We start from the raw sequence: 8,996 nt of genomic DNA on the forward strand, positions 1-8,996 counted from the left end.
TAACAAATTCCTGACACAGATCAGCCCCCTTTTTGTGGTCTTATTAATAGGGATTTGTAAAGTTAATGAAAGGTACAGTTTAACGCAGTATTAAACCCTCACACTTGTTTTTCAATAATGAATCTAGAGAAAACAAAGTTACATTGCCCAGAATAGTATTTCTTTAAATTTTGCCCAAACAGTCATGTTTCCAAAAAGCTGACTCCAACTCTCCCAGCTCCACTTCCCCGAACTCCCCGAAATCACAAGCGACAGCACAGTCTGCAGCAGCATGCCCATCTACTAGATTGAAGAAGGTAGAAGTGAGAAGGGGGGAGCAGGGAGGAGGGGAGAGTCTTGCCTTGCTGTGCCCATGTGTGTGTAGAGTCTGCAAGGGAAAAGAGCCAACCTAAAGCAGGATATCATAATCAGTGCTCGGGAAACCAGCTGATTCTGCAGGAAACTAAAACTTTGAAAACACCAAGGAAAAGCATCAATTGTAAGTGATATCTTCAGCATTTGAAATAGCTTGAAAACTTTTTGACTTTATTGTCACTTTAATGACGGTTTACCTGACCCCAGGTAGAGACGATAATTTCGAACATGTCTTCCGTCATATTAAAAAGTTTTGAGAATCTCTCATCTGTACAGTCACAACGATCTCCAAATAAGATGGAGCAGAGGTTATTGGAAAAAGCTTGCATAAACGTCTTTGAAGGGTTCACAGGCCGTCCTGAAATAAACAAAGTGTTTTTGTTACATTATCAGCTCTAAGAAGCATTAATTGCAGAGAATCATAGATCCAGCAACAATGCTATACACTATGAAGACTTACCAAAGATAACACAGACACAAAAGTTAGTTGGAGAGGGCAAGACCACAGCTTTATTGGAAACGTTCCACATACATGTGTATATATATATATATATTTATATATAACCAAACAACTAGTCCCAGTAACAGCTGTGCTGTGAGCACCTGGAAGAGCAAACAAGAGGAGAACCTGTCCTTACTATTAGTGCCAGACAGGCATTCAACTGACACAAAGTTGAACTTGACGGTATAGCCCCATTAGTGTTAAATCTCTTGCTGGCAAGGTCAGACCACCCAGAAAGCTGTGACAATTATGCTCAAAAGGGCATGGTGGGTGGGCAACTTCTTCTGTGGTCGACAACCCTCTGGATGGAGAAGCACGCCTCAGCGAAGCCTTGGTGGGAAGTCTTAGACTGCCCCATCACCCCATTGGAACATAGCCAATCACTTTCAGCTACTTTACATACATCCCCTACAGCTGCCATGCTTCCTGCAGTCAAGGCCCCTTGCACTAGGGGGCTCCATGGGCCTTCATTACCATCTTCAGATAGAACGTAATACCAATGTTGGAATGAAACCTGGACATTTTCAGATTTTCTGCACATTGCATTTTTTAAAAGAATATTTTTTTCAAATATTTTGTAGTTGTAATATAAAACTATAATAATAGTTTGTACAATACTTTTATTGATGTTAAAATTAAACTCCTGTCAGATATTAAAGCAAAACGACACCCTCACAGCCAAGCAAGGTGCCATCTTAGCCTTTATTGTGATTGCAGTGCTGCATATGTGATCAGCTATGACACCAGCCATTTGAGAGATTGAAAGATTGGTTGAAGGTTGAAATAAACACAATGGCAACTTTGGCAGTTGGCATGCCTTAAAGGTCACTGTTCTGGGAGACATTAAGTTGGTGGGCAAAGTTCCGATTTAAACATACTAATAAAAGGCAGTTATGTATTTAAAGATTAAAATGCATTTCAAATGCAACTTCTATAAATAACTGAGTTTTCATTGGTATCAGTCTCATGTAATCTCCTGTTCAGACTGAACTGAATGAGTCTTTTTTTATCCTGACTATGTAAGAGCAGAGGTCAGACTGGGAGCAGAAGAGAGAGTACTTGGGGCTAATTACCAAATTACCCCTTTTCATTTTTAAATTTCAACTGGTAAACCAGCTGGATTGGTTAATAAGGGCAATGTACACATTTTACTGCGGACCTTGATACTTCCTGAATTCTTCCACCACACATCGGGCCTCTTCCTGAATCTTTCCCTGGTTGCTTCGTTTTCCTAAACCAAAATCACTTAAGGTCTTGAATGTGAAAGTGCGTATTACTTTCCAGCGTTCACCATTAGCAAAACTAAGACCTGGGGAAAAAAAGCTTTCAAATTAATGGCTAATGCAAACACCGGGGAAGCATAAAATATCTAAGGCTTATAACACAAATTACAACCTGATGTTATCATTTTATTTATATATTGTATAGATTTATCAAAACTAAGTAATATGGTGCTTGCCTTAAAACCCCATTCCAACCAAGATTTTCCCTCCCTTGCGGTTAGGTCTCCTAATTGTCACCTTGGCAGGAAATGGACTGCACAGAAAGTGAGGAGAAATGTCCCTCAGACAGCAACCATTCATCCACCCATTTGTATATAAGGCTTTACATTTGCTGTACCATATTTAGTGATAACAACCAAACTAGGGTACTAATCCATTTTTCCTAGACCCTATTGGATCCCCTTACAATTTATAAAGGCTCTAATATTTTGCATTGTGAGTCTACATGGTGAGTTCAATAATCATGTGGAGAAACCTCATTCCACCACTTCCTCTGCAATTTGTTTTACTAATTACCCAGAGACATTAATAATAACATAATTAATATTTATAGCATTAAATATTACTGCATGGGATGTGGCCTGTAGGGATTCAGTGTTGTAGTGTTAGACTGCTTTCCTGCCATTTACCGATCTTAAAGGATCTTGACTCAAGTGACCTTATACCATTGATAGAAATGATTTAGTCGGAAGATCATCAAGCAGTTAGTTGGCCAGAGTATCTTCAACTTCAAGGATTACTTAAGAGAGATTTGACCCCTATAAAAGATCTATGTTTAAAGGGCAAGGAATGTTCCTATATGATACCTAGAGTATACAATTTGCTTTTGTGCAGAGTGCATTTTCATAGCTTCCATTTTCATTATAGACTGGGAGAGAGAACTGGATTACTCAATGGAAGAAACAGATTGGGATAAGGCTTTTTGTTTAAGTTTTAAGGCCAGCATAGACAGTAGGACACAGGAACAGAACTATAAGATGTTAACTAGGGGGTATAGGTGCTCAGCAACAGAAGCTAAGTATTCTTCATCGACATCTAGTAACCGCTCGTGATATGGGGATGGGCGGGGTACAATGCTCAAATGTTTGGTGGGAGTGTCACCTCATGTGTCCATATTGGCACGCTATATTTCAGATTTACATGATGATAGTGTGAGGGCAATGTCCAGATACTACAAAAGTAGCTTTGCTGTTTATGATTTTGGGATCCTTGGAAGTAGTAAAGCATGAGTTGTTGAGGTTTTTACTTTTGCACTTATACTCGGGTTGTGGAAGACGAATATGGCACCTTCGATTAATGATTGGATATCTGAAGTCAACAATATAATGCGGATCGAAGAGGCCTTAGCTAGAAGGGAAAGAGATGTTCATTTTTTTATTGGTATATAGAGTAACTGGCTGGAATTCTTGGACTAGCCAAAAGTAAATAGGGATCTATCTGGTAAAGAGTATAAAGTATAATGAGTAGGGGTTTAGAGGTTAATGGGGGGGGGGGGGGGGGGGGGGGGGGGGGGGGGGGGGGGGGGGGGGGGGGGGGGGGGGGGGGGGGGGGGGGGGGGGGGGGGGGGGGGGGGGGGGGGGATGTTCCCCCTGTGCCCCAGTTTATCCTGGAGAACTAGGTACATTTCTTGGTGTGCTTTGGTGCAACCGGGCAACTGGGTTATAAACAATGTGAATGATTCAGGTAAGGGATGAGCCAATTTGAAAAGTCGCAGGGATGGTTTTAGATCAGGAAAGCAACCCCTTACTATATAAAGATGACTAACAGGGCTAGAATGGAAACCAGGGATCTTTTTTTTTCTTGATTGTGTTTGTTGATAAGTGTTGTTTAATGTAATATGGTAATATGTATGTTTTTTCCACATAAATAGTTTTTATTGAAAGATTTTTTACATAAACATCCTTGTAGGATCCATAGGTACATAAAACATAGAACCAACAAACACGAGATAGAGCCTCTATCTCACATTCCTTGGGCAATACAAATCCCAATAAAACTTCCGCCACATAAAATGTAATACCCAGGGGGACATTAACATTCAGCAGAACAGTGAACGGAGTATATAAGGGTCCCTGCCCCTGCATAAGATCGTGGGATACATATTGAACAGCAATCTGGGGGCTGGGTACCCACAAGCGTGGAGGGCCCAAGGAACCACAAACAACACATGACGCCAGACAAACATGAAAGAAGTTGGAAAAGGGAAATGGTGGAGAGGTGGGAAAGGGAGAACGTAAAAGAGAGATAGGAAGAAGGGGGGAAGGGAGAGGAAGAAAAAAAGAAGGGGGAGGGGGGGAAGGAATGACCATAATACTGTCTGTTCTGTGGAAGGGTAACCACCGGATCCCCTACAGGCACACCACTGCAGACCCAATAGTGACAGAGGCATAGGGAAACTCACTCACCGTAGAGATCGGTACTCCTTAGAGTCCATAAACATTATCCAGGGCCTCCATCTGGCCATAAAGGTATCAGATCGGTCAGCTCGTTCTGCGATAAGCTCTTCAGATCTGATCAGCCTGCACATCTCCACCGTCCACTCCGACACTGAGGGCACGACTGAGGAGTTCCATTAACGGGGAATCAAAGTGCGGGCAGCAATGACAAAGAATCTAAGTAAGGATTTCTTCACTTTAGAGATGGAACCCGGAAAGATGGACAGCAGCGCCATTTTAGGTGTGATGAGGACTTCGTTAGAGACCACTCGTGAGTAAACATGTGAGACGGTTTGCCAAAAGGGCAGAAGCATGGGGCAGCTCCACCAAATGTGCGTCAGTGTACCTATCTCAGCCTGACATCTCCAACAGGTGTCCGGGTTCAATGAGCTAATTTGATGCATCCTGACCGGCGACCTGTACTACCTGGTCAACAATTTGAAATTCCGCTCCTGTGCATAGGAGGACATACTGGGGTTGATTTACTAACCTTTTAAACACACCACGAACGTGTATACACCTCTGTAGTGTGTTCCCTCCCAGCATGATCAATGGGAGGAATCGAAACACCTTTGTAGTGTGTACACACCCAGCAGGTGTGTTGTTCAAAGCCCTGCAATGAATTGCAAGGTAATGTGGTGTAAATTAGCTCTATGTTATGTTGCTTGCGTTGATGAATGCAGGAATGTAAATGCATGAGCTAACCATTTTTGTCTAAACTGTGAAGCAGCATTATATATGCATCATGTGCATGATTTTTCCATATATGGCATTAGTGGAAATATGCTTTTAGAGACTTTTTGGTTGATAAATACGTTTTGCTGTGTGAAAATCACACACACCTGGTGTGTGTGTGTGTTTAGGTTAGTAAATCAACCCCACTGAGTTTATGCGTGAAGCAAAGACTTTTGCGTCGATCATCTTCTGAGAGGACAATCCCCAGTTACCGTTCCCACGCCGCAAAGTAATAAAGCGAATCCCTACTTGTCGCGGAGATCAGGAAGTGGTACAGCGTGGAGACAGGATGTGGGAGCGGCAAGGCCGCAGCACAAAGTCCCTCAAAGGAGGTGAGCGGCCTATAAGGATTGCCCTGAGAGGACAAAAGCTTCACAAAGTGGCGGAACTGGAAATAGCCGAACCAGGATGCCCGTGGAGGTGGGTCTGGGTCGAACAACGCAGTCAGCGATTTGGGGTCATTTCCATGCAGGCCGTGGAACACATAGGAGGGGTCCCCAGCTTTCCAGTACAAAAAGGTGGGGACACCACAACCCACAGGAAAGTCTGGGTTGGCTAAGATGGGGGTCATAGGACCCTGAGCTGTAGAGAGGTTATATCTAGCCATCGTGGTGGTCCACGCCCGTAACAGCAAAGGCACGAAGATTAAAAAATGATTAAAAAATGAAAACAAAACAGAGCTGTATGGAGTGAGAGCTTAGCTTAAGCTATTGAGGTCTGTAAACAATGGGCTTTTTATAACAAGAATTAAGTACAAACTAAAAAAGTTGACAAAAGGAGCATGAAACTCCAACTGCTGGCTGATAATGATAATACATAATGGTAATGTGCATCATCACCTAGCCAGTGGGGTCGAAGTGGACGGCATCAGAGCGGAGAGCAGAGAGCGGACAGCTGCAGCCAGGTAAAAATAAGACATCCCCCGAAAATAAGACCTAGTGTCTTTTTTCGTTGAAAAAAAATATAAGACAGTGTCTTATTTTTGGGGAAACACTGTATTTAACTGACTAAAAAAAAGGTAATTATATTTGTTAGTCCTTTGAAAATGCCGAATATATATACAAAACCATATGCTTTCCTTTGAAACTCTTTTACAATAATATCTGGTTTTCTTTCTTACCATAGCCTTGGGTGAACTGATCAATTGTTGGCAGTCTTCCTCGACCACCAAAGGCATCTTTTTGATCAATGAGCGCTTCCTTTATAGCTTTGTAGCCACATATCACAATAACGGGGTTTGAAGCAAAGTAGAGCGTGTACACCGACCCGTACTGCTTACTTAACTGTAACACAAATTGAATTAATATATGATCAGCGACAAATGCACATTTATAATACCCTGAGGAACACCATCTTATGCATTGATGTTCTTCATTGGTAGAACAGTAACATTTTGCAGGAAATAGAAAGAGACATGAACTTAAAAACTTACAAGTGCCCTTCAGAAGTATAATATATGGATATATTCATAATCATATACATTTCCTAATCGTGGCATTAAGGTTTATATGTACTGGGGAAATTATAAATTATTCTGGACAGCCTTAAATGATACAATCACTGTGGAATGAATACAAATACCTGTTGTAAAGAATACTGTCAACCCCAAAGACACCGGATATAGTTATACTGAAACTGATGAGTACAGTTATTGGGTGCCTATTTAAATAAGTTTATTTGAGACAACTCATATAATTGTATATATTAGAGCTCTCCTGTCTGATATGTAGTGTATTTTATATTATGAAGAGTTCCCAAAGGTGGTTCTGATCACCTAGATGTAAGAACACACAGTTCCTGTAATTATGGCAGTGATGGTTAGTCACCAGAGACTTCAAGAGAGATGAGGAGAGCAAGTCAAAAAAAACCCTTGCCACAGCAGAATATCTCACCAAATCTATTGGTGCAAAACATTGCTGGTGTCAGGGTACTTCAATCAGCACCCATAGCACAGCTCCTGTCCGGATCGCTGCACGAGCCTATGCGCGTGTTCGGCCGGTTCCAACATTGCTCATAGAACTGCACATGCGTGAAATTGATGCGTATGTGCACGCCTGTTCTTGGCGCCAGACGAGCTATTTAAGGAGGGCTTCTGCATCAGCACATTGCTGAAAGATCTTCAGCTGTATCCTGCATTTGTGATCCTGTTTCTGATACCTGATTGACCCGGCTTGATTCCCGACTCACTCCTTGCTTGCTGCCTGCCTTGTGATCTCGGCTTGTCCTCTAACCATTCTTTCGTCTCTTAATTTGGTACCACTCTACTCGCAAGTGTATGACCCGGCCGGCTCCTGACATCACTTTTGCCTCCTGCTTCTGTACCACACTGCCTGCGTGTTACCGACTTCGCATCAGCTCCTCACACCAGTGCTATCTGATCTGCTATCAACCACCAGATATCTCTGGCATCCAGTCATCAGCACCATCATCTCTGGTGTTTCAAGCATCCACATCAGCCACAGGCACTTGTGCCTCTCTCTGTCTGTACAACTGCTGTCTCATCTACAGTGGGGCTCAGATGAGAGTTGCAAGGGGAAGCCTTCCTCGTCACTTCAAGCTCACACCAAGGTACGTGACAGTTGGGGTGGCTAAAATGTGACCATGGAAATACCACTCACTATTGCCGTGATAATGATTAGACATACTGTAAGTACTCTAAATATATTAGAGAATCGTTCACACAATTTTTTTGTTGGAACTCTGTATTGGGCTTTTATAGCACCATGGGTCACATTGCATTCCCTCTAGAAGAGCCAGGGGTGGGTGATGTCAATCACTGCTCATTTGTCCTAGCTCTCATCTGCATTTCTGCTCTGTCCCTGGTTCCTCCAAAGCAAAGTGTTTACGGAGGTAATCTAATCTCCCTACAGCACAAGGGAGTGAACCTGTAGGTTTAGACACTGAGTTCAACAGGTTGCACATGGTAAGGGTTGTGTATGAACATTTGAGTGTCGCTTGAAATTTTGTTTCATTTCAACGTGCAATTTTTTAATTACTCCTAATCAAAATCACATTCAGAATTTCGTTGGTTAAAAAAAAATAAAATATATCCTGCTCTTTCAAAGTTTGCATCACTGTGGTCAAAAACGGTTGATTTGACCCCATTAACTATTAGAAAATCAAACAATTGTTCCCAAAATGACCGTGTCTAATGTGTTTACCCAGTGTGATGTTCGGGGATATTAGCACATAGGGTGAGAGCTTAAGAATGCAGTCTAGTCGCAATATCTTCAGTTTAAGGGCTCGGTAGCCCACTTTTATTCAACACAAAGTTCATAAATCCATCTTGGATACCCACACAGGGGTTGTCAGCATAATTCATGAAAGGCTTTAAAGGAGAACTATGGGGTCAGTGTTTTTCCCCATAGTTCTCCTTAGGGTAACGGAAGGAGACACACTAGCATCCTCCCGTTACCCTAAGCTCAGTATACCGCGAGCTGTAGCTCGCGGTATACTGAGACGCCGCAGCCGGAGCGGATCCCGACGTAGATGACTGGATCCGCCCAGCTGCGTGAGTGACAGCTGGCTCTGCCTATCTAGAGGCAGAGCCAGCTGTACCCGCCCCCTCCCCCGTCCGTTCCGCCAGTCAGCGCTGGCAGATCGGAGCGGGGAGAGGGGAATCCAGCCCCTCCCCCTGTCACGGCAGAGAGCCGTGACAGGATCGAGAGGTGAGCAAACCTGGTATGT

General features: G+C 42.9%; 1 pseudogene; it reads right to left on the bottom strand.

Annotated features, from left to right (window-relative positions):
* The window catches only part of LOC108797792, a 22,827-nt pseudogene that overhangs the window by 11,036 nt on the left and 2,795 nt on the right, over positions 1-8,996 (bottom strand).

This window comes from Nanorana parkeri, unplaced genomic scaffold (genome assembly GCF_000935625.1).
Source record: "Nanorana parkeri isolate BGI_ZX_2015 unplaced genomic scaffold, ASM93562v1 scaffold1337, whole genome shotgun sequence".
In the NCBI taxonomy this organism is placed as follows: domain Eukaryota; kingdom Metazoa; phylum Chordata; class Amphibia; order Anura; family Dicroglossidae; genus Nanorana; species Nanorana parkeri.